Raw genomic sequence first — 27,679 nt, forward strand, 5'->3', positions numbered from 1 at the left:
TAAATTAAAATTCAATAGCAATATTGGTATAGAAAGAACAGATACTACACATTGATCTTAGCTAATCGTAACAAAAAACTGTATTTAGATACAGATCGAAAGAATATACATTTTTTTTTTTGTTTATATAACATTTGTTTTTGCTCAAAATTCATTAACATCTCATTTAACACAGAACCAAAAATGTTGCCAACTCCATTTATCTAGATTGTGGTAAACATTTAAGGAATGACGTACATTTCTATTTATGTAAAGTTAGGTATGTATATATATATATATATATATATATATATATATATATATATATATTTACATATTTCTATATATATGATTCATTTATAAACTGATTAACCCATGAATTGTTAAACACAGCTGCTTGGTGTAAGCGTTAGTAATGTGGAATCCCATGTTTACATCAAGCAACAAAACCAAAATTTACTGCTTAGTTTTATGCCAACAGAGCAAAGAGAGGGTGAAAGCTATTTGTGAAAATTTAGATACCTCCTGATTTTTCTGACATTTTAACAATTGGGATGAGACCTCCAGTAGTAAATCTTTTCCAAGTTCCAGTTTTTAGGAGCATAATATGGACACAACCTTTAAATTGATAATTCAAATATTTTAAATTTGCATTAAAATTTGATCCATAGTAATTAGACACAGCTCTTAAAACACCTTAAATTTAAGATATTCTAGAATCAAAATCATGTAATTGATTTAGATAAACATTGGGATAAGGATTCCAGATATAAGAATTTTATTATTTGTGAGAGAACATCTGCGATTGATTGAGGAATCCTATGTCCTTTTGTACTCAGCTCATGAGACCATTTTACATTTGTTAATTTTTCATTTCATATGTTTAATTTTTGGAGTGGGGTTCAGAAAAGTAATTCCTTTTCAATGATACCTGCTGTTTCCTTGGGAATTAATAAAGACTTCTATACATTCCTACTTCAAGCCCTGAACTCCTTACTATATATCATTATATTTTATTTTCTATAATGTTGAAGTTATAAAGTAAAGCATCACGTTTTCTTTTTATGAATGCCATGAATACAAGCTGCTATGGTATTTTTTTAAAATCTTGTTTTCAGAATTAAGCATCTAAATACTCTGGATATGTAATTACAGAATATACATATAGTTATGGTAGTCTATCCATTTTCAACTTCTACAAATACAATAAAGTATACAGATGTACGCTTTACAATTTTATTTTCGTTCCTTAATAAAAATGCAACGTTTTTATCCAAGTATTTTAATTAGTGTAGTTTCTTTATATATATATATATATATATACATATATACACACACACACACACAGAGCTCTACGGACAAATTTATCTTTAGTTGACCTTTGACAACTAAATATTTTCATTTACTAGCCAAATAAAAAAGTTACTAGGCAAACCTATATAATTTTTAGAATGACATCTTCGTTCTGTGACGAGTACATTTTTTTTTTTAATGTAGCAATCACCATTTATCAAGGCCCTGAGGCTACTCAAGGATAAGGGTTATTGAGTGTGCAGTAATCAATGGTATAATATCGTAGTAGTCATTATTAATGGAAATTTGGTAGATTGGATTACTTAAGGGGGTGGTTCATCAAGAATTTGTTTATCTTGAACTTGAAGTTGTAGTTAGTTGGAAAACGAAGAGTTCCATAGGCGTGCAGTTCTAAGAAAGAAGCATTGTTCATGGAATCTACATTTTGATTTAGACACAGTTAAAGAGTGGGGAAAGTTATTGACAGTAGTTTCAGCTAAACTGGTGTTTTTCGAAAAAGATTGGCGAGGGGGGGGGCAGAGATTGGAGCTCAGAAGAGCACTTGCCATGGAAGTAATGATAAAACAGAGACAGGCTCGCAATGTCTTTTCTGTGGGAAAGAGGTTGCAGGGAAGAGAAAAGGACATCCCCCACTAAGTTACAAAGTCTTTGTCTTTGTGAAGGCAGGATAAGCTGCTTCTAGCAACTCCTGCCCAGATGTGGCAAAAGTACTCCATCCCTGGATGTACTTGGCTTTTATATAGAGAATTGCATCAACAGTGAGATATCCACTGGAGCGGTAGAAAGATCCCACCATTCTTCCAGCGACCTTGGCAATAGATTTGATGTACGTGTTCCATTTCAGATCAGGAGTAAAGGTCAAGCCCAGGAGCTTGTCAAAACACGAAGTTTCTCCAAGACGAAACCTCCATTTCAATTGATGTCAGATGGGGATCAGACCATTAATGATGTAAAGATAGGAGCTTGGTTTTAGATGCATTAAAAGTAACCAGCCATCTCTTCTTCCATTGTACCATGCGGTCAAGATCCAAGGAGAGAGCATCAGAGAGAACTTGGTCATTTATGGCCTTTGATGTGTTGCCATAGATGATAGTTATCATCAGCATAGATGTCAACAAATGATCTAAGTATGTGTTTTGGGAGATCATTGATGTAGATCAGGAAGAGAGTTGGGCCCAGGATGGATCCCTGAGGGACAGCATTAATACTGTAAGCATCTGATTTTTACCCATTAACCACTACTCTTATGAGCCTATCAGAGAAATGATTTTATAATAGAGACCTTTGATATGTCAAGATCAATTTCCCTAGAGAGGAAGCCTTTGTCGAGAGATACACTAATTCTATGAGATAGAACCATTAGAATATCTGTGGTAGATCTAGCAGAATGGAAACCATATTGCATGTCACTAAGAAGGGTATTTCTGCAAAAATGGTTGATACTTCCTTATTTAATATGGACTCTAGTAACTTATGACGCACAGGAGTAACTTATGACGTACTGAGAGAGAGAGAGAGAGAGAGATGATCTATCACTTGAATTCTTAAATACAAGACATACTGATGAGGTTTTCCAGGGTGTTGGGAAGCAATTCTCATAAGACAACGTTTAAACAGTTTTGTGAGTATTGGAGCAAGTTCTGGTTGAAACTTTTCAACACTATAATTTGAATGCCGTCAGGGTCAGTTGCTTTACTTGAATCAAGGTTGTTGATTAGCTTGGTGACATCACTCACATATATTTGTATGTCGCATAGCATGTTGTCTGTTATAGGAGGAAATATGAGATGGGGGTTGATGGCTTTCGTCGCATAGGGTAGAATTAGTTGCAAAGTTCTTGGCAAATAGGTTGGCTTTGTCCGATGCTGACGAGATGCACAATTGGGAACAGCGGTTGATTGAAGTTTTGGTTGCCTATTAATCGAGATATAATAATAGAATTCTGCACCACTTCAATCAAGTTTAAATGGATGGGGGGAGGGGTGCTCACTTATGGGCTAGGAAATGACTAGAAAGTTATTCTGTACATTTTTTTTTTTTAACTGGTTGGCATCCTTAAACATGAGAATTGTTCGTTTATAAGCTTTTAAGGGGGAAATAGATATGGATACTGAACGAATTAGCGAAAGGAAGTCTTGAATTTAGAATGTTTGAAAAAGTTTAAAAATTTCTTTAATCCCAGATTTATATTAAGAGTTGGTTTCTGTTGAATTCAGAGCCTTGAAAAACAAATCAAACAAACAAAATAAAAATAAAAAACATCAATCCTCTTTAAAATCTAAATATTACAAATAATGTATATACTAACTACCTCAGCATTGCTTTGAATTACAGTGAAGTCATTTTGGTTTTAATTTTTATTTGTTTGCCCATTTTTTCTTGAATTGGAAGCCATGTATAATTTCTAGAAGAGTTTCTGATGGGTAGCTATTCTGTACAAGTCCTGGATATGAAGAATTTTAAGTGGGTCGCTGTTCTGTACTGGTTCTAGATTTATAATTTTGCAGGCAAAGAGCAAAAAATCCTTCTCGTGTTGGCACGAAAAACTTATGTGCTGGATTGCTAAAAGGTTCAATTTTTATGGAGCAATTCTGGTTTCTGATTGGTTGATAGCAGAATGCGATTCAATTTCATTCGTCAGTTCTTCTCAGCAGCGTTTATAAATAGAATCTTCCAACTTTCAGGGATTATACCCTTATATAAAAAATATTGCAACATTTTTAAACTTAAGGTAGATAACTATTCTTTCGTTTTATATGAGTTATTCTCCTTGTTGATTTTGTATTTTTAAGTCATCTAGACTGAGTAATTTAAAAAATAAACTGCAACTATTTTATACTGGTAAGAACACTACATGAACAGATTAAAGTGGGCTAGTCATAACCAGTTTGATTTGTCAGCTTAAATACTATTCAGATCTGACTTTGAAAATCCAACAAGATGACTTTAAATGTTAGATAAATGCGATATAAAAAAAGATAATGTCTTTGGTTAGCCGGAACTTTCTAAAAGTTCAGGAATATTTGTTCTACAGAGTGCACGTTACTGGTCATTGTAAGGTTGCATAGCAGATTAGCTTTTCTAACTTAGAAAAATTATGCCTTTTTTTTTCTTTTTACTCTCTTCTTTATCTAATCCAACCAGCTCGGGTATGAAGAAACCCCTATAACATTCAAATTACTTACTTAATGATATATTTGAGAGCAGCCTGTTAGAGGATAATTGCTGAATCGACAGGACATTGCGTAGAGTCCATATGCATTCAGATATGAATTCGTAAACGCTATGAATAAAGATATTGAGATCTTTGAATATATAAACGTTTACATTAAGTAACCCAGAGATACCATAAAACAAACAAGCAAACCATATCCATTCATGGAAGATACACAATGCCTTGGCAAAGTATCAATACCTGGTACTAGTGTTGAGATGATTCCTAAATTTTTTCAGATTCCAGGAAAATGTTGATTAACGATTCTGATACCGATTCCCGTGGAATTGTTGTTTTGAAATATTCCATTATATAATCGAAAAGTTTTGTGTAGCAAAAAATTTGGTTCAGCGAAAAAGTGGAAATACAATTAAGGGAATTTCGAAAACGATTTGATTTTTTTCGTAAAATTTCGTTCATTGAAGATAAGTCAAAACAAATATTTTAACCATGAATTAAACATGTACCATGAAATTAATAACAATCAATTTCAGGAGTTATTTTATATATTAAAAAATATAAAGAAAAAGTAAGTCATGATTAATTCAACAAAAATACAATAACACCAAATTTCAAGGGGAATAACATGTTTTGTTTATCTTTTGACATTCGTTTTTTATTTTTTGGGGTTTTTTTTTCTCGTTATCACAGATAACTCTTTAAAATTTAACATTTTTTTTTTGTAATTTCAATCGCTAACTGATTTTTATTCCACTTTCTAGAATATTCTTATTTCTAAACGAAATTTAAAAATAACAAAATCTTTGATTAAATTTTTAGCCTTTTATATTCAATCGTCTCAAATTATTCCTATTTATTTATTTGACTTTTTAAAAATATTTTTAACAATAAGTTATTTTTTAAATCTAAATAAATTGGTTTATTTAAATATTTATTTTTATTATATAATTATATACTTATCATCCTTTAATGTTTATTCTTATTTAATGTCTTAATTTACCTCTTTATTTCTATATAAAATTTTTTTTGGTAATTATTTATTTCTATTGTTAAATAAGTCATTTATTGAACTTTCAAAATCACGTCCATGTTAATGCTGTTTCTGACAAGCTTTTTATTTTTATTTAGGGGTTGGCAAACATTTACCTATGCTCACATCACGACTGTGATACCAGGCATCAGTGAATGTCGACCAAGCCTCTACAGACCTTTAGTTGCACAGCTCTAAGTGACTAGTTAGTTTGCTGAGTTAGGGTTCAAAGGATTAAAAAAAAAGTTAAACGTTTTCCTTTTATAATAAATTTTTCACATTTTTTTGTTTTTGTTGTGCAAAGAAGTTCCAAAAGAAATCTTTAATTGCTTCATTCGCAGAATATTTTAATGAAATGTAAATTTCTAAAAGAAAAAAAAATTGAATTCACTTACCACATTTATTTAACAGATAGCAAAATGATTGTTTTCTTTTGTAGTTTTCGAAAGACCTTAAGCGGAACTGTCAGTCAGCATAATATGTAGTTCTAACGTTTTTATTTTTGGATACTTCAAAAAAACCGACCGACTGTCAGTTTTGTGAACTAATACCATGTGATCAGTTTCACTTTAGTTTTAGAAATATTTCCTGAAACAGCCTTCGTTCAGAAAATAGAAAGTACATATATTGTTCTATTAAACCTTTTATTGTTTAAATAATTTGACTTTGCTTGTTTTATTTTTAAAAAATTTAAAGGTTGACAAGACATTTTTCATTCATTTACTAATGAGATTTTTCATTCATTTACTAATGGAAGAGTGTCTGTAAAAAAAACTTCCCAAAAGATACCCCCCCCCCACACACTTTTCTTTTTTTTAGTCACCAGTTGGAAAAACCACTGATTTTTAACATGATTTACTCTCAATGAGAGCACTGAAAATCTTTTTCTCTAAGGGTTAAGTATTCATCAACTTTTTCATGGACTTGACGTAGTTAGGCCGTTTTATACATAAATAAACTTTGCTCACAAATGAAAACAATGTTACCTCGCAGCCCCTAAAGTTTCGCAACAGTGCAAACATAACTAATCATGGGCCTCAAAGTTTCAAAACAGACAGCGCCTATGTATGTTACAGAATAAGAAAACTCATTAAGATAAATAAAGATTACCTTTAAAGTAGTTAATAAAATTCTTGTATATCATTAAATATGTTATGAAAAGTTCTATGACGTTTTTATCATAAATTTTTGACAGCGTTAATCTCACTTCAAACAAACAGTTTAACTTAAAAATATAAGAGAATCGTAATGAAAGAATCATTAATCTAAGGTATTTTTTAACGATGTGATTCCGATTCCCCCCCAAAATACACAATTCTTACGATTAGCGATTCCAATTAATCGTTCCACCACTACCTTGTACCTAGTGCAACATTTATCCTAGACAAGTTGATCCGACTTCCTCTAAAGGAGGAAGTTTCTCAATAATAATAAATTTATAAAAGGTCTCCAGTAGCATGTATATCCCGCGTAGTATATCTAATGATCAATGGTTCTTATTAGATCACCAAATTTAAGCAACGTTGAGTCCAGCCAGTATCAGATGCGTTACCATTTGGAAAGGCAAGGTGCTATATCTACCGCAAGGTAAAATACCAGGTTGAAAAACTGGCGGGGTCTATCCTTCTCTCGAGGGTAGATGAGACTCTCTTTAGCTATGGTAGGCAGCCCATCTAGTGATGGCATCTCGATAAAAAATACCCTTGACAGCCCTGGCGAAGCATCAAGTATTCAGCTACTGACAAGATTTGAATTACACTACAAACTCATGTAGTGAGTTCAATCTCGGATGTGGCTGAGCTGGATGGAGGCATTGTATGAAGAGGGACATCATCTCCTGCATCCCACCTAGCCTCCAGCTGTCTTGATCCTGTCCTGATGCTGGATCAGGATGATTGGGACGAGAGTGTGAGGTTGGCTCTGTGAAAACCGACTTGAAAATGAACTCTCAGTGTAGGTCTTCCATTATTCCTAGATGGTTGTCATTTTGATGGAGGAACCATTTTATATCTTGGTTAAATGAAACAATGTTATGTTTTGCAATTTTATTTGTAGAGAAATGTTGCTATGCCCAGTATTCCCAAATGGTTAACCATCTGTTAGTGACCAGACTCAATGTTGCTTAACTTTGGTGATCTAACAGGAATCAGTTTGTTAGCATGACTATACCATACAAATATTAATGCATAAACATTATCTAGCAGAATAGCAATCAAAATCAGTGTTAAGCTATGTACTGCAAATTTAATCCATTTCCTATAAGTAGGACGCCAAATATAAAAAAAAAAAAAAATCTATAATAGTATTGCTTACTGCATAATTTGATAAAAGGATGCAATTCATCTACATTCATCAACTTCTCTTTAAGACTTGTTGGAATCCTTTTAAAATTCTTGTGACATTTGCTAAAATTCTATTTGTTCGATGATGTATGAATGTATATAAATGAGTCTTGCCATAATAAGCCACTAACTTATTGTCAAAAGTACAATGTAACTCTTTGTATGAACTGTTTCACTCCTTATAATATGTAAATCTTATTTTGAATGTATAGCCTCTTGATTTCTAAAATATTTTACATCTACCCAGTGTCCTATTTATAAGAGGGTTAATATTTTGTTTTCTAAATAACATTTTTTTTTCTTTCAATTTGTGGTCTAACCCATTTTTAGTGATTATAGTTTCAACTCTATAGTAAAAAATAGATACTCTAGGACTAAACATGCTGGTCTTTAATAAACCTCTGAGACTCTCCTAAATTAAGTGTTAGTGTGTCTGATTTCTGTTGAACTGAAATGTAAACAGTTTTGTATGCATGGAATCTGCTGTCCTGAACGAGTTTTGTGTATCTCATTAATTAGTCTTTGACAAATGATAACTGGTTGGCTCGGAATACCAATTTGGTGGGAATGCCATCTGTTGTCCTCTTATATCTATCCTCTGCGTTTGTAATCAAGCAATCAGGTTGAGTTCATGGCCATTCATATAATAAGCTATGCGATCGTGCAATTAGTCTTTTATTGGAAATAATATGAATTTTATAAGACAAATGTTATAACAGTTAAAAACAAGGAAAATTCTTTTGTGTGATTAATTTGATGTTTTTTTTTTTTTTAATGCGTTTTACATACAAACCATAATTAGCTTATTAATAAATTTGAGAAATTCCTATAAATGAGGACACAGATAATTAAAAAGAAAAAAAAATGACAAAGCCCAATGCATATTTCTTGAAAAAACATTGAAATGTTTTTCTAATGGCATTCCTTGGCCCCTTTTCTTTTGAAAAGAGATGATTATCTTGAAATATTAAGACCTCCACCATCATGGTTATTAAGTTCACATTTAAGATGTTTGTAGGTGTGTGTGTTTTTGGGTAAATAAAAGCAAAAATCGTTGGTTGTTTAAAAAAAAAAATGAAGCCTTGACGCGCAGTTGGAAAATAATAAAGTGTGAAAAAAAAAGTGCGACTTGGCAGGTGCCCGTTTTTGACGACTTAATGACGTCAACTTTGAGTGGGGGACAGTGTTTTATTTACCACAAGTCTGTTCACTTCCTTTTTTATATGAAAAAGCTTAATGCACATGTGGCGATCGAAAATTGTTGAATATTTATCTTTTGAAAGTCGGGCAAATTAAATAAACAGGCGATCCCGGTTGTTAACTCGTAGATATTATCATTTAGGCGCGATATAAAAGGTTTTAAGAAGTCGTGAGGCGACCGATCGGTTCTCGGAAGAAAGCCTTTCTTGGACATACACGAAAATGCACACACACAAACATTTTCGCTTTTATATTTATAGATTATCTTAAAAAATAAATATACAAAGTTAAATAAAATAACAAAACAAATAAAACTTTCATTTGTCCATTTTTGTTCATACGTTGCGCCAATACACCAGCCGGTTCCCTGCATTGCTATAGCCTTCTTATACGTTTTCATATATATGTATATAATTAAATACATATATATGTATATAATTAAATACATATATATGCACTTTTCCAAATGGATTGTTAACTATTTTATTCTTTCAACTAACAATTTTGGGGATTAGATTCAATAAACTCCTGTCAAAACTCCCAACTCCAATTCATTTATACCTAACCAGACACTAGTGTTTCATGCTTACACAATCATCAGTGTAAAGTAATTGTTCCTGCCAGTCATGAGATTCAAACCCAGTCATGAAATGGCATTTTGCTCCATTTAGTAGGCCTTTATATAGGCTCCTTCAGTCTTTGACAGATTATGGATACCCAGCATAGGGGTGCCTGCGCATGAAATTTTTGTGGCAGGAAGTGCATAATCTCCAACCACTTCTCTCCTGAGTCAACATTGTTAAATACCAGTGGCAAGTGAAGTATAAGTATAGGACAATTGGAAACAAATGCCAAGATAAGCGGAGAGCACATACAGCACCTAAAATTCCCAAATGGTTACTCATCTGGTACAAACCAGGCTCAATGTTGCTTAACTTTGGTGATCTGATGAGAACCGGTGTGTCAACATGATTATGCCATATATCTAGGCGTTTACCTCAGAGCCACTAAACAATTACCATGGAAAGGAAGGGAACTATTAAACGCTGAATTTGGGAAGATAAAATTTTGGTTGGAGGAACCTAATTAAACTGGAAATAGTACTTAGGAGAGCTGGATGCACATGAATTTGCCACAGTCTGATCTCAAATATTTTAATTGAATGAATTTGATCGATTAGTAATCAAAGTTAGTGAACCGCTTCTTTTTGATTTACAGACAAGAGAAGAATTAATTCTATTTTCTTCAATGCAGCATCAAAATCATGTACTCTGTAGTTAATGTTTATCTTGTGATTTTGAAACGTCTGATCTTAGACAAATCATGAATTACTAAGATGAAGTGAGAAATTTTTTGAATTCTATTATCACATATTTTAGCTTAATAGCTATTCTCTGGAGATTATACAGTGTCCATATGATGTCTTCAACAATAAATGATAGATGACAATGGATAAAGGTGGTGAATTACAATTTCACAGGCAGTCTTCTGAATGCTGAAGGTTCAATCCTCACCAGATACGATATTAAGATTAAAATAAAAAAAAAAACATAAACACCTGAACATTTCTACTTCGTTATGACTAATGGAATGAAAATAATCCACCACCATGGATTAAATAAAAGATTCAGTTTCAAATTATATATAGATTTCTAAGTTTGGCATGTTGAATAATCAACTGTTAACTGTTCTGCACCTTTCCAAACGGATTGTTAACTATTTTATTCTTTCAACTGACAGTTTTTGGGATTAAATTCAATAAACTCCTGCCAAAACTCCCAGCTCCAAATTCAACACACTGCTGTCAAAGATCACCGTTTCAAATTTATCCAGTCTCTGAAAAACACTTTTTATTCAAACTGGCAGCATTTCATTAGTACATGAGGTGACGAGAAGTCTCGTTATTTATTTTGATTGTCAGCATATAATTAGCAGTACCCATTTTTTCTTTATCCTTTATTGCCTGCCACTGGACATGTCATGCTGCACAAAATTAGGTTTATACCTTGTTTTAAGGCATTTAATCATAGAAAAGTTGCACCTGGAGAAAGTCGGAGTTTACACCGGCTAAAAACTGAAAATAACCACCAGGATAAGAATAGTAGTTCCAATAATTCAAATAATGCACATATATTGTTAGTTGCTGGAAGCATATTTGTGAATTTCGATGATCAAGTGTGGGTGCTTGTCAGAGACACGTTTACAAGAAAGTATCTTGATCTATACTGTTTAAATGTATTCTTTATATCCAGCTTCACAACAAAGTGTGACAAGCCCACAGGTTCAAGTGGAGATGATGAATCTTAACTGTCTGGTAGTTTGGATGACTTGCTTGCTTTGAAACTGATTCCTCATCATGACTAAATTAGTTACTTGTATTGGCTATCACCCTGGTTGGGTTAAGCCAACTTCCTCCCAAAATAAGTACAGTGATTTTAAATATCACAGCTCACTTGAAAAAAAACTTTTTTTTTAAATGGAAATCGCTCCAGACAAGGTGTGAAACCACTTGATGTAAGGAGCTAAAAAGAATGAAAAATGATTATTGCAAAGACAGGACATGCCTGTTGACCTTAGTCTTAAAAGATCAAGGTTATAGGTAGGAACAGTCAGCAGGAAGAGAGTTCCACAACCCTGTGGTTCTTTGAAAGAAGCTACTGGAATAGGAAGCTGTATAACAATGAGGTATTAAAACAGCAAATTGATGAAGCCAATGAGTCAAACAAGCTGGTACAAAGGAAGAAGGAAATAGATCAGGCAATTCAGAAGAACATGTGTCTTAATTATATTAATAGAAAAGGTTGAAACTAGCAACATCACATCTGTGCAGAGAAGAAAGTTGTGGCCAATACTTTTGTTGATACTGAAGCTTGCCAATCCAGATTCCATAATCAAAGATCAACTACTTATGAACCTAATAATGCTACCAGTGCATCTTTTTGATTGTTGCTACACAGGTTTTCAACTGACCATATTATCTAGCAGTGCACTTGCTGATCTATTTTGCCGTAAGTTTTCTGAAGGCATTGCCCACTGCTTTTGGAGATATGCCAACATTTTGTGTTTTAATCTGGCTACTGAGAAGAAAAGATTTGCCATTTAGAAAAGAGGTTATAAATCAATAATTATGATTTTTTTTTCCATAAAACAATGGAACTTGATATAATGATGAACTACTTACAACCAAGACTGGTGTTTGTCAGTAACCCAAAGTTTGACTCTGACTTAGGAAATTTTGAAACCGTCAATATAAATTTTCTTTCAATAGTCATCTATTTTGTAAAGGGTAGTTGTCTGTGCATCTAGTTATTCAGAAACTACACAAGCTTATATATATATATATAATGAAATAAAAATTACAGTTTACCAAAATGATCGCAGATGGTAAAACTAAAGTATATTATAAATATTAAAGAATTAATATTTATAAAGTAATCTCAACCAGATGTAAAAGCTCAATAAAACCAAATAGGAGATAGAGCTTATAATAAGAGCAAGTAGTTAATAAAACATGTTAAAAAACACTTTGAAAAAAGATTTTAAAACATATTTAATTTGAAAAGGAAACACACGCGCGCATATATATATATATATATATATATATATATATATATATATATATATATAATAATGAAAACATTACTGCATCTTCATGGAACTAAAAAAAAATACTTCAGCCTTCTCCTGAAATATACCAATTATATCTTGATTAAGTAGGGTTTTTTTATGAATCATATGACTTTCAACAATTTCTATTTATTTTCAACAGCTTTTATCCTAGAAAAAAAAAAATCCTCTGGAACCGTTTTTTTTTTTTTTTTTTTTCTGCAAGGAAAATTGTTTGGTGTCTGTACACCATTCAACAAAACATGTGTAAGACAAAACAAAATATTATGAAATATATTTGGCTTTGGAATGTAAACTACTGATATATAGCATCGCCTCTGAGAGAATACACACACTGAATCTTTTTTTTTTTTTTAATATCCTTTTTTTTGGGGGGGGGGGGTCACCAGAAACAAACTTTGGCAATATATGCTAAGGGAGTAGAGCATTTATTTTTACTTATTTTTTTAAAACTTTGTTCTGGAACTTTAAAATTTACTTTTTTGGCTTTCAAGATAGGATCAGAGTGTATCTGTTTTGTCCTGTTAGAGGAATCTTTCTTTACTAGGGAGGAGGAGGATGGTGTGAGAAGAGGAGGAGGAGATAGTTGAATGAGGGGAACACTTGAGGGGGATAGAAAGAGATATATAGAGATTCTGGAGAAAGAAGTTTCAAAAGACTGTTATACACAGTTTTGCTTTTCTATTTTATTTTCTATACCCCTAGTAGAACGCTGGATAGTCATGCAAGTGATTTATATATACTATATACAGTAAGGTGAAACAATTCTTTGGACAAACCAAAAATGTTTATTTTTCAGCAATTAGGTACAAATGCTATCAAACAAAATAATGAAATAAAACTTTCACATTACTAAAATACATAGAAATGAGATAAACTAAATTTTTTAAAGAAAATAAAATTATTAAACGTTTCCTAAAATGGGAAGAGAAGTATTTGGACAAATCCAAAAAGAGTGTTTAATATTTAATTAGACCCCTTTAGCTCTAATTACTGTTGTCAAACAATTACCATAGTTTTTCACAAGGTCCTGGCAAATGCCTAATGGAATTTTTCCCCATTCTTTTTTGGCTATAGACTTTAATTGGTGGATGTTTGAGAGGCGTTTTGTTTTAATCTGTCTCTTTAAAATTAATCACAAAGTTTCAATGGGATTCAAATCTGGTGATTAACGAGAGCATTGCAAAACATGAATTCTCTTATCCTCAAACCATTTTTGTATGTTTCGGATCATTGTCTGATTGGAATCGCCAATCATCAGACAATCCCATTTTCTCCATAGACCTTTGCAAGTTATTCTTCAAAATATCCCTGTATTTGGTTCCATTCATCCTTCCTTCAATTATTTCTAGTGTTCCAATCCCATGTGAAGAAAAGTAGCTCTAAATCATAATGTTTCCTCTTTGCTTCACTTTATGGAGAGTGCTCTTCATATCATATGTAGAACCGTCTACACACCAGACATGGCTTGCATCGTTATTGCCAAATAGTTCAATTTTCGTCTCCTCCAACCATATCACATTATCAAAAAAATGTATCCTCATTGATATACTTTTTGGCATACTCTAGTCTTGATTAAAGTTTAATTTTCTTCAGTAAAGGAGTCTGCGAGGCTTTCTCTGTGCAATTCATTACTGATGGTAGTCTTGCAGATGCTGGTGCCGATGCTGCTAAGGTTTGTTTTTTCTTTTTCTTTCAGCTTTTCACGGGTCACAATAGGATCATTTTGAACAGTTTGTAAGATTTTTCACTGGCACCTTTTCAAAATTTATCGAGGGACTCCTGACCATAGCATTTTTTTTGTAGTACCTGACACTTTCCACTTCTTTACAATGTATACTACAGTACTAACAGGAACAGTCAAAGTTTGCGCTATACATCGGTAGCTTTTATCTTTATGTGCTGAAATAATATGGTCCTTTATGGACTGTTTGAATTCCTTTCACTTGGCCATATTGCAATATTTTCTGAGAGATGTCCGGCAGAGAATGATTAGATATTCACTGAATATCGAACTTGTACCTTCTAGAATGATCTGAAATGTAAAAATAATGAAAACTTAATGTTTAATAATGAAAAAGGAAGGCTGTCTAAATACTTGTTTCACTATTTATTTTAGGAAATGTTTAATAACTTATTTTCTTAAAAAAAAATTTAGTTTCTCTCAGTTCTCTGTATTTTAGTAAAGTGAAAGTTTTATTTTGTTTGATAGCATTTGTACCAAATTGCTGAAAAAGAAACATTTTTGTTTTGTCTAGAGACTTATTTCACCTCACTGTATTTATAGCTTTTAATTTAATTTAATTTTTTCTTTTAATTAATGAAATGTAAAATTCAACTAAAATAAAGTAATACATGATGAAAAATATATTGTAAAAAACCTAAAGTGTTATTTAAATTAAATAAACGATGACCATTTATTTGAATGACAGATTTTTTTGTTTTGGGGGGCATTTTTCATGTATCACATTTTTATTTATTTAAAAACAAAATCTATATTTTAGTGGAAGTCAGTTTCATTTGACTTATAAAGAGCAATAAATTTGCTCCAATTCACTGTATGAAGGAAATATATTTTTTTATTGAAATTAATTGCTTATTTATGCATTTTAATTGTGTATCTAAGTTTTTATTTGCACAAAATAAATGCTAAACACTGACTTTGAATAGTGCTACAATCTCAGTTTTTAGTGTAGGCAAGGTCAAATTTCATTTGGATACAAAATTTTTGAAAAGATTTGAGCTAATTTTTCATTATAGAAATACAATTACCTTATAACTTTGCCTCAATAGCAAAACCTACCTTTTAACAACAATAATACAATGAACTCTATTGAGGTTCATAAAATACTGTTATTTAGAAGGCTATGAAAATAATTCCTAAAGCAGCATGTAAACTAGCGGCCAAAATTTTTGCTTATTTTATTGATAGTGTTATTAAGAATGTGAGATCTCTGCTTTTTTTTTTATATATAATTCAGGAAACGCAAAATTAACTTTAATTTTCCGTTTCTTGAAAAGTTTTTTTTTTTTTTTTTAACTGAATCTTTAAAGCTTTGGTCTTATTTCATCATTTCGCTCAATATTATTTCTCGTTTCTTTATCTCGTTCTTGCTTTATCTTTCAATTTTCTTGTTTTTTTAAAAAAAAATTTTTTCTCTTTTTCTGTGCTTTTCCTCATTCATACTTCAAATAATTCATGATGCAGAGAGCGTGGGGGGGGGTAGAGGACAGTTTTATCAAATACGGTATTGGAATATTTATTTTGCTATTATACTTTATATATTTTAAACTTTTATTAAACTCGGAAAAAATTTTGACACACAAACTAAACTTGAAACATACCTTTTTTTTCTAAAAAAAAAAAAAAAAAAAAAGAAGCTGATTTTGATGCAATTAAATGAATATAAGCAAAAAAATAAAATTTACAAAATTTCAGTATATTTTTAGCATATATTGTAGATTATTTTAAAATTTAGATTAAAGGGTTCGGTTTCGCATATAAATTTAACTTAAAATGACTCCTCATTTCCGGGCCATTTTATTGTTTTAGGACAGTTATAGATAAGTGACTTTGTCTGTATGTGCAGAACAGTCTCTACCAAACTACTTTTTCAATTTTTAGTCTACAGACTTGACACTTGATATATTAGGAATTTGGACTGCTGAAACAAATTTGATTTGTTTTTAGCCAGTAAAAATAGCTGCTAAGGGGTTAAAAATTAAACAACTGGAACTTGGCAGGTGTAAGTTAAAGCACTCCTTTACGTATGTGCAAATATACATTTATATATTAAAGGCGGTTGATTTTTCAAGTTTTGATATCCATCTGTCATTAGCTTAGATTGTATTGAATACCATTAGACCTAAGTGTTTTGGTTTTGGAGCTGATGACACACAAGTCATAATTTTCTTTTACTTTTGAAATCACTATTAAATATTTGGTACAATATAATAATCAATAGAGAATTGGCTCTATAATAATACAAAATCTACATAAATTAAATATATGAAAGCGCATTTTACGACCAGGCAACACTCGAATGGCTTACTAGTGTGTATGTATGTATGTATGTATGTATGTATGTATGTATGTATCTATCTATCTATCTATCTATATATATATATATATATATATACCCTCCCAAATAATTTATTAGTTGGTTAATTTTTGTTTTGATTTTTTTTGTGGCGAATGAACTCGTACCTACGATTAATGGTAGGGTAAGTCAATTTTTTTTTTTTTTTTTTTTTTTTTTTTTAACTAACTTTTCAGCATGAACCCCCATCCTCACTCAAAAGAACACAGAATTTATCTACAATAGTAAAAAATTTATTGGTTAACTGTCCTAAAAAGCTAGGGTGGCTAGAAAATGAGAGATAATCTTATATTAAATTTGATATGTGCTGGGGTATGGAATCAGACTGAGAGAAATTGGTGGGGGGGGGGGGGTCGTGGCTCCAGGATTGGGAAATTCATTTTGATTTCAGGTTTTCTTTTCTCTTTTTTTTTCTTTTTTTTTTATTGGCCACTCACATTTTGTTTGAATCATCTTTGTGAATAGGAATACCTTTTGCTACTTTGTTCCACAATCTCTTGTACGATTCGCTATGGATGGTGAAAAGGAAATGTTACTATAATAAACATTTATAAAAACAATGTGTTTTGACCAAACATCCATGCCAAGTTTGACTGCTGTTGATATAAGCATTGTCCAAGCATACATCTGCCGTTCACTGGCATTGATTCAAAATATTTATGCGATCATATAAATGCTAAGCTGATCGAATGAGATGTCATCTCAGCTGCTGTCAGTGTAATTGCTTCGGATGTCTATTCTTTATCCCTCGAAGGAAGTATCGACCATTTTCTGACTTGATATTCCCAATTCATCTCTAGACCTCGGACACAACCTCATTTCAAATACTAATCCATTGTATGTAGCATTTGAATGGGATATTTCTGTGTTGCAAACGATAGTGAACGTGTTGACAGCTTCTAGTTTGATCGCCGTAAAGATATGGCTTCCAGACAAACTTTTCAAGATTTTTATTTTTTTAAGAATTTAGGTACTAGATTCTTTGGAAAAGCATTTGCTAGCTTTGTGTACAGAAGGTAAATCTAGTTTAAATTTTAAAGGCATATCCAGCATCTTGAACAATTTCCTTAGCAATGCCAGAAAAAAATATATATATAAAAGGCAAAATGTAAGTGTGTGTGTTTGTGTTTGTGTCTCGCAAAAACTTTCGACAGAGGCTATGGATTTTTGCCAGACAGGTATCATTCTAAAGCTCGAACTTCCGGTCGACAAATATCGAAAAATTGGGCAAAAACATTCATTCCTTCATCCTTAACGGCTCTCTTTTTAACAGGGAGGGGTGAAAAAAAATGGTATCTTCATGACAAGATGGCTTTAATACATGCGAAAGATGTTGTACATTGAATCCGTTTTAAGTGTTATAAAAACTGACCTTTCATCCACGCGTCTATAGCGTGATGGGTTAAGTTACAGCGTCGTTATCTAAAGACTAGGGGGGGGTACCCGGCGTTGCCCGGGTGGTTGGTGTGTGTGGTTTTGGTTGAATCAAAACTGGGGGGGGGGGGTTAAAATAAAAAAAAGTTTCAAGCTAAATTAGGAGCTATAATCTGAAATAACATGCGCTGAAAAAAATCTTTTGCTGGAGAGTGAAATAAAATTTTAAAAGATTTTTTTTTTTGAGGGGGCAAGATATATATAAATCTGCCAGATAGCAAATAAGAAAATATAACATTAGATAGTTTAGTTTTAAAGTCAATTTCTTAAAGCCGTCTAATACATGCGAGCATGTAAAATTTGTTAAATTGAATATGATGCTGATGATGAATGTGACGTGATGTAAACAAGTTTGACATAAGGTAGTTAAATTATATTCAAAGATACAGTTGGAAAAAATCATTCCAAATGTTTAAACTATTCAAATGGAACTATTCACTGTTTTAACTCCTTTTTATTCAATATCAAGATTCTATCAACATTTGCATTAATGTGCTTGATCTCTTTTTAGCAAATTTAAACCATTTGCTGCAAACATCTACTTCCGAAATGACTTTTCGATTGTTGATCTCGATTTCAGCTATTTCTACTTTGCTCAGATCTCCTAATTTTGTCACAATAATATAATATCCTTTAAAATTAGCACTGATCTTGACACCATGACACGCGAGGTATTTTTGTAATTCACTCGCAGATTTCTTTTTTTTAATATTAAATTTGTTAGTGTTTTATTTTGATATCTGAAATAGTATCAGACTGATGAAGAGCAGAATTTCTCAATGTTAAGACCTGTTTCTATCAAAACCTGCCATGCATTTTTAATATTTCCTTTATGCTAGAGAAGTCATGGAAGATCTATTTGTTTTTGTACAAATGTATTTTTTTGTCCTTGTATGATTTAACTTTATGTTAAGAGTTGTTAAACTACGGGGGTTATTTCAAAAGTAAAGCCTTCTATTTTTTGTTTTTAACTAAAAAAAGTTGAAGACCTACAAAGATGGGAGTGGTACCATTAAAACTAGTGACCTTTTGGGCTCCAGAATTTATTTTTCTACATAGTTACCACCATTCTCAATGTACTTTTGTCAGGAATTCAATGATGGATTTCTGCTTTTGCTGCATGACAGGGATTGCTTTCTTAGTCTCACACAGTAACAGAAATGAAACTTGCATGTCATGAATGCATAAGTTTAGTCATAATAACAATGCAATTTGCAATCCTCTTTGATCCATTTGAACGGAATAAAAATAGGAGGCATTACTTTTAGAATGCCTCTTGTATTTTAGTAAAGCATTTCGTCACTTGAATTACTTGTCTTTTATACACTAGACTTTACCTCCCACTCCAGCTATAACACCTTTGCCATTAAAGATAACAAAGTTTTTTAAAAATGTTTTTAATAAAATTAGGGTATAACATAAAACTTATTTTTTACATTTACTATTTCTCTTGAGCTATAAGGAAATATGATTGTTAGTCTTTTTGTGGTCATTCAGAATTGTATCATATTCACAGCACCTAATATGGTTTCATGCTAAATTTTATACATAACCAACAGATATTTCAAATAGTCTTCAATATTTCTTATCTCTAAACTTTGAAAAATTAATAGATTGCAGCTTGTCATTACTAACATTTTTATTTTTCATTTTTTTCAACTTTATAAATTAGGAATTATAAATATAGAAATGATCTCTAATGAAACTGAAAAAAACGATTTGATTAATTTAAAATTACAATTATATTTATTTTTATGTGTTAGTATGTGCAGGGCTTTTCGGACAAATTTATTGTTAGTTGACCTTTGACAACTAAATATTTTCATTTAATAGCCAAATAGGAAAGTTCTTGCCGAATCCATATGATTTTTGGAACATGACCTCTTCATTTCCTGAATTGTATGTACATAAAGATTTTTCAGTATTTTTGTTTTAATGTGTAATTATAATTATGCACTGAATTTTATGCTGAGATTTGAAGGTATAAACATTCCAATTTTTTCAGTTTTTGTAAACGGCCTTTGTTAAGAAAAAAAAGAAGAAAAATAGAGTATGTTTCATTGTTTAAATAATTTGATTTTGTTTGTTTTATTACAAGAAAAATAAAGGTTTAAAAAAACATTTTTCACTCAGTAATGAGCTTTGGAAGATTGTTGGTGAAAAAAAAACAATCACTAAAAAAATAAGCATTGTATTATTTCTAGTTGCCACTTTGAAAAATCACTCACAAATGCAACTGTTTTACTCACAGCATGAAGCCGTGGTCAATGAGGCCACACAAATCAAGCTAAGCCGTGGTCATGAGACCCACAAATCAAGCTAAATTTTTTACAAAATTACTCCTTGAGTGACCTGTTATTAAATAAAGCTTTTGATCAATAATAGTTTAATTTTCAAATATTTTGCAAGGGTTTAGTATGCATTTTTTTTTTTTTTTTAACTTATGTAAACAAACGAAGTTTTCACACCAAATTCACTCATGCAAAAAAGTTTCAAACTTGAAACTTTTTATAAAATATCTGACAGCATTCAATTGATAAAGTTCTTTTCTCTTGTATGCTTATTTAACTCAGTCGTTCCCAACTACTGTGCCATGGCACATTAGTGTGCTGCAGAATGATTACTGGTGTGTCGTGAATGATAGCTAGAAGCCATTTAATTTCATTTTGTTTAATACAGACATTTAATTTCTTAATCATGATGACACCGCTCAATTCCAACTAAAAAAAAATCTTACTACCTACGTCCTATGTGAACTGGGATTTTCTTAATCATTAAAACATTAAAAATAAAATATGAAAGACTTAAGATATTGAAGAAGATTTAAGAGTGTGCGTCTTCCTCACATTCGCTCACATATTTTAGCAGAAGTTAATAAACACCAGGCACAACTGTTCCACTGACATTCACCATTATTCTATATCAAATACTGAATACATATGTTGATTTGTGATTAAAAATTCTTATATAATCTTTTTTTATTGCAAAAAGGCTTTATGAGTAGAAAATACCAGTTTTTTATGATAGGTGTACCGTGAAAATTTAAATAAACTCAATAGTGTGCCACCATGGTTGGGAACCACTGATTCAACTATTTCTGCTTGTTTAGTATCTTAATAAATTAATAGGATTTGAGCACAAAAGATTGTGAATATCTAATTTCTTTCATTGCAATTTTCTGAGTGTTCCCTGCACCTTATCTAGGACAGCTTTCCATAAGTTTGAGTGACAGCCTTATAATTTTTGAAGTAGGAAGACATATTTTAAATCATACCAAAATTTGACAAAGGGAAATTTTCTAAAATATACAGCACAGAAATTCCATCTAACCATGCTGACACAAGTAAAAACACAATACCAGCATAAAATATGAGAAAAAAAAAAAAAAATGCGCAGCTTACACCACCGTTATGTCTTTACTCTCTTCAGCTTCCCTGTTACACTTCTGTATTGTATTGTATTCCTCTCTATCTATCTATCTATCTATCTATCTATCTATCTATATATATATATATATATATATATATATATATATATATATATATATATATATATATATGCATGAACGCAGAAATGTTTACTAAGAATCCATATTTTAATATATGAATGGTACATAGCTTAATGGTTGTCATCGACTCAACTCTATGCAATCATTTACTTTTATTTACTCATTTGTATTTTAATCATCTTGAAATCATCTGTCTTCTGGCCAGCACTGTCATTTATGTGTGGGTGTAGTGGACTGAGGTGAGCTCCATTATCTGTAATAAAAGTCACCCAACATACTTTTTAGATTAATTATCGCTTACACGATCCTACAACTACATAATCTTACATGAGAAATGATTTAAACAGCCACTGATCGTCCAGTAGACTGAAAGATCAAGTTGGGGGCAGTTAATTACTTAACTTTAAGGTCTAATGTATGGTATACATCCTTGTTAGATTAGCAGTATAATTAATTCTTTCCTGAGGCTTCCATCAAAACTCCTTCATTATTATCATTTTGTTAGATAAACATGGCTTTTCAGTTCAGTTGTAATAAGTGTTTGAAAGCTTCATAACTTTTAAAGTAAAAACATTTTTTAAAATAGTCTAAAACTTTTAAGAATTTTTTATTTTTTTATTTTTAAGAACTAATCAAATTTGGAAAAGAAGAGTTGATTTTTTTTTTTTCTTGTAGAGTTTGAATTTTTTTTCAGGTATAATTTTAAATCCTCAAATCTATAGGGTCTGCACATTATTACAATGGAATACTGCAGTTAGAAATTGAGTATGCTGGGTTTCTTTAATTTCAAAGCGATATCTGAATCCTCTAACAAAAGGTGCACCAGGAGAATGGAAACAAATCTCTAGAAGGTCTTGTAATGGAGTTACATTATCCAGATTTTGCATTGTTGATACAAAGATTACACATTCATGCTAAAAAAAAAAAAATAACAATAACCAATGTATCATGCCTGCCACTACACAATAAAACATGTTCTCACTGAATGCATTTATCTCGCTCCTGCAAAAGAAACATTTTATTGGAAAAGCAATTTGAAAATATCTTTTGAAACTGTTTACATTATTTATATTTTCGGTACTTCTACACTTTATGCACAGTGTTGAAACATTGTTATTCTTCAAAAACCCATTGTACTTCATGCTTATCGTAAAGTCTGTTTTCTATCACTCCAAACACTTTCTCACTGAGGTTGGAACGGGGGATGACTGAGCTAGTGCCTCTAAAGAAGGAGCATTCTGACCTTGAAAAAATGTCTGAGTAGTTCTGTCGACATTTTCCAGTCAAGCCATCTCGGACAATAAGCCATAAATTTGCTTCACCCAAAAGCTAGGAAGCATGACCTCCTAGGACTACTCAGAACGGGTGTCTCAGCCCAACAGATAAAAGGCCACTGAAATAGCCTAGTTTCTGTCAGACTAATTGTCAAGGTTGGAACCTTGACTGGCATATAACATTACTCACTACTGAATTCCAAATGAATGACGCAAGATGATACAATTGTTATAGGTATTATTAGTATATATTCGAAATGCTATTGGTTTAATGAATCTTTTATTATAAACATAAAATTAAAGCATATACTGCTTGAGCATAGATAATCTATAAATCCTTTGATATATTAAGGTTCTTTTTCATCTCATTTTCACCCCCATTTTAGCTATTTTGCCTTTTTTTTTTTTTTCTTTTTAGCATTTTATCGATATCGACTACAATTCGTCCCTTGCAAAAGTTACCCGTGCACAAAACATTAACATTCCCATTAAGTTATTAATGAATACACTAGTATGGCTCTTAAAAGCAAATATCATTATCCAGTTTGTCATGAAGGATGAGTAAATAGTTTTCTATTGACGCTTTATTAAAAGGTGAGTCACATTGGCACATTAAAAAAAGCTCACTAATAAGACGTGCACTCTCTCAATAAGCTGCACAAAATGTGTTGAGTCATTTAACATATCAGTGTCTTGATCGAAAGTGTTTTATTGATAGCAATAATGTAATCTGTAAAAACTAGCTTTATAAAAAAAATCTTACAAAATAAAATAATTATGAAATTAAATCCACCAGAATACATTTCTGTTTTTTTTATAAACTAGTCAGGCGTTATAATGGTTAATGGTTGAATAAAAAATGAATTTTTCTAAATTATTTTGTCAAATAGAAAACCATTTATGACTTTAAAAATCCTTAGCAAATTCTCATGTAACAAAGAAACTTTTGAAACTTTTTTGTCTAATCTTATATATATATATATATATATATATATATATATATATATATATAAAAGGCAGAATGTGTGTGTGTTTGTATGTCTTGCAAAAAGTTTCGACACACTCACGATCCTCATGAGATCGGTATTGCTTTGAAGCTTGGTGTCTTGGATGACAAATATTGAAAAATTGGCCAAAAACATTAATTCCTTCACCTTCCACTGGGCAGTTTTGTACGTGAAGGGAGGGGCGGTTTTTGCGCCAACATTTTAGCAAAGTCATCGTAACGGTTGCATTGAGTATGCTTAATTTTGACGTTCATGACTTCCAGCTTTGCCCTGGACGCATCGGCAAAGACATGTTTTTTTTCACATTCTTTTTCACCTTTTCCTCCTTCATGTTACGGGTTTGAGCCTGTCTTTCTACTACCACTTTAAAAATTTTCTTTTTCTGCACCTCTTTTCACCCGGGCTGCCTACTATTGTTTTGATCACCCGCCTACTATCATATTTTTCTCCTCCCCAGGTTTCCTTACAACATCACTAGCAGTGTCAGAAATCGCCATTAAAAATTCTTGATAAACACTGGAATAATTAGACTTACTATCTTTCAAACTACTTGAAAAATGTAATTTAAACCCTAATTTTTTTTTCAATAATAGGAGCAAAGACAAAATTTTAAAATAATAACAGGTTTAATAGCAAAATATGCAATGTTTGTTTTTTTTTTTTAAATCAGTTTTCTTTAAAAAAAAGATTTCAAGAAAATCAATGAATCTTAACTTACTTCGAATATAATAAACATATATAAATTCCAGAAAATCACTTACCTATAAAAAATACTAATCAATGGGTACTTCCATTCTTCATTGTTAAGAATTTATCCATATTTATATTTTATATTCAATGTACTTTTTAAATAAAATAATTTAAGCAATGATTTAAAAATACCGCGACTTCAGCTTGTCACAAATGGAAAAAAAGGGGAGGCAACTGTCTCCCTTTCTTCAAGTTGAGGACTATGGTGGCCTGTAAGCGCCAGAATTAATCTCATTTTCTATTTCTAGCATGTGTTTGCTGTAAACAAAAGTTGGGCCATCGTATTTGAAAAATGATCACATTTCATTTATCAGTTTTTGCCGTTAAAAAAAAAACTACTCAACAAATTTTCCATTTTTTTTATTCTCTTAAAGAAATACATGAGTTTTTGATGAATCAAATAATACATTTTATTTCTTCTTCATGGAGCGATTTTTTTTTTTTAATCTACAAAAAAAACATTGAATGAAGCAGAAAAAATTGTTGTAGGTATTCAATCTTTTCAGGACAAAATTTAAAAAATGTGAGGTTTCACTTTAAAAAACCACGTTGAATTTTTTTTTTAGTTTTAAACTTTTGACGTTACAGGTAAATTTGCACAAAACTATTCTTTTTTGTTTTAAATTAGATTTTATTTATTGATCTTTTATCTTCAATTTGTGGTATATAAATCTGAGGTGAGAAAATTAATTATTTTCATTTTGATAGACATTTCAAAATGGAGGGGGGGTGAATTAAAAAAAAAAAAACGTTTGTCTAGAATATTATATTCGGTTTATTGGAAAGAACATAAAATTTCACATTAAACCTGCAAATTTGAACCAATAGAAAAAATTGATAGATTTTTAAATTGAAAAAATTGAAAAATTTTTAACTCGTAAAATTCAATTCATTTTATTACGTTAAAAAAATGGCTACAGGAGTGCGCTGAGGCATTTTGTAAACACTGTTTAAAAAAAAAATAAATAAAAATATTTCTATTATTTTTCAAAAAACTTTAATAGTTTATTTTGGAAGTATATTCCATAAAGAAATTAAACAAACCACTTTAAAAAGAGAAATTACGAATTTTGTATATTCGCAGTTTTGTGTTAAAGGTGTCAAAAATTCCCCCAAAATTCTGACACACCTACTACACCACCTCGACACACCCGGGCAACACCAGGTACCCCCGCTAGTCATCTTATAAATAGTTTAAGACATGAACAAAACTAGTTACAGTTTTATTTACAGAACTTTGGTTCAGTTAAAAAAAAAATTAATGACTAAATGACATGTTAATATGGAGGTTATTGAGTTCTTTGTGTTTACAAGATCTATCTTAGGTTGGCCTCGTTTCAATCTCAAGAAGTCGATTTTTTTTTTTTTTTTTTCACATCATTGAGGCATATTATATGTATGTATTGCTACTTTATTGTGTACTAGCTGGGGGTGCCCAGCCTTGCTTGGTCATAAAATATGCTTAACTATATTTGGACAAAATATGGAATAAGGATCCTTCAAAAGCGGATATTTCTCAATCGACACCAGTTGACTGCCAATGCACGTGTCATTTGTAAACAAACACAACCTGAGTTTTTTGTTTTATTTGTTAGGGTGCGTTTTTTCTGGAGGAGGGGACTTTCCTTCTTTTTTTTTTTTCTTCTCTTTAAACCAAACTTAAATAAACGAACGCAGAGATAGTGTTTATGAAGAAATTTTTCATTTTAAAATGAGTTTATTCTCTACAATTTTTCAATTTGTTTTTTTGTTGTTTTTTTTAGGCATTTAAGGAAAACATTAAATATTTATTTTTTAAAAGTAGGCTGTGTTTTTAATTTTTTTTTCTTGATTCTTTATATACTTTTTTATCCTTGTTTCTACTCGTTTTTTTTTTCTGCTCACATGTCCCTATTCTGAATTTGTAACAGTAGGCCGCCATCAATATCTTTTTTTTTTTACCAAAATATTAACAATTTTTTAAAAGTTTAACCTATTTCAAACTGATGTAAATCGTTGAAGAGTAAAAAGAATTAAATGAAAATCATTTTTATTATTTCGAATTATTTAATCAAAAATTCCATTTTTTTTTTTTTACTTTATTACTAAATTGAAAAAGTTATTCTAGCAAATTTGAAGTTTCTCATGGACCTTTGCATAGAAGTTTTACTTTATTAAATAATTTGAAATAACAAGAACGAGAACCATTTATATGTTACTATTTTTAAATAGTATTTTCAAGTTAAAAATCAAGTTTTTACAATATTTTTGTTGATTAAATTGCAATGTGAAAGTTTATTAAAATCTTTTGTTAAAAAAGACCCCTCCCCCAATACCCCCCCCCCAAAAAAAAAACTGCACCAAACATAAAATATATATCGACATATGTTTTGAAATTTTTTAGATGAGGATTGATAATTTGTATTATTATTCACATTGTTTTCATCTTTATTATTTGCTCTTATTCAGATGTATCTTGTCGAACTCTGGAATTTGCATGGAATTTCAAATGCAACCCTTTTTTTAATCCATGAGAGTAGCATTCTCGTTCATACCATCAGTCATGGCCCATAGTGTATTGGATAAAGTACTTGAGAGTTGTAAGTTACACACTTCTGGAGGTCGAAGATTCAACCTGTTAGAGTAAGCAACACTCAAAATACAATTGTAAATTGCTTTGGACTTTTACCCTGTCAATTCTGTGCAGATTCCCGAGTTTGCTAGAAAGATTCCAGAGTTCAAGATACACCTTAAGATTAAGATGGTCAGAAGTTATGTAGATTGAAACATTGTGTGACTGACACACAAGATGAGAACAATAGTCTGAATAATCCAAACTAGCAGTACCCATAGAAATTACACAGAATGAGAAATATATTGAATCAGCAGATGTTTTGATAAATTTTTCTGGATAGTTAAGAAGATGCAGCAAATATTAGTTAATGGACATTTCTATGAAA

At 31.2% G+C, this 27,679-nt stretch overlaps 1 protein-coding gene and 1 pseudogene across 9 annotated transcripts in view; one reads left to right on the forward strand and one right to left on the reverse strand.

The window, feature by feature from the left end:
* LOC145295954 (multiple PDZ domain protein-like) overlaps positions 1-27,679 on the forward strand; it is a 548,951-nt gene that overhangs the window by 116,691 nt on the left and 404,581 nt on the right. The gene's annotated exons all lie outside the window — the stretch shown is intronic.
* On the reverse strand, positions 9,909-10,025 carry LOC145296340 (5S ribosomal RNA; annotated as a pseudogene).

The sequence above is a fragment of the Euprymna scolopes genome, chromosome 16 (genome assembly GCF_053919585.1).
Source record: "Euprymna scolopes isolate OS-2025 chromosome 16, ASM5391958v1, whole genome shotgun sequence".
NCBI classification, from domain to species: Eukaryota; Metazoa; Mollusca; class Cephalopoda; order Sepiida; family Sepiolidae; genus Euprymna; species Euprymna scolopes.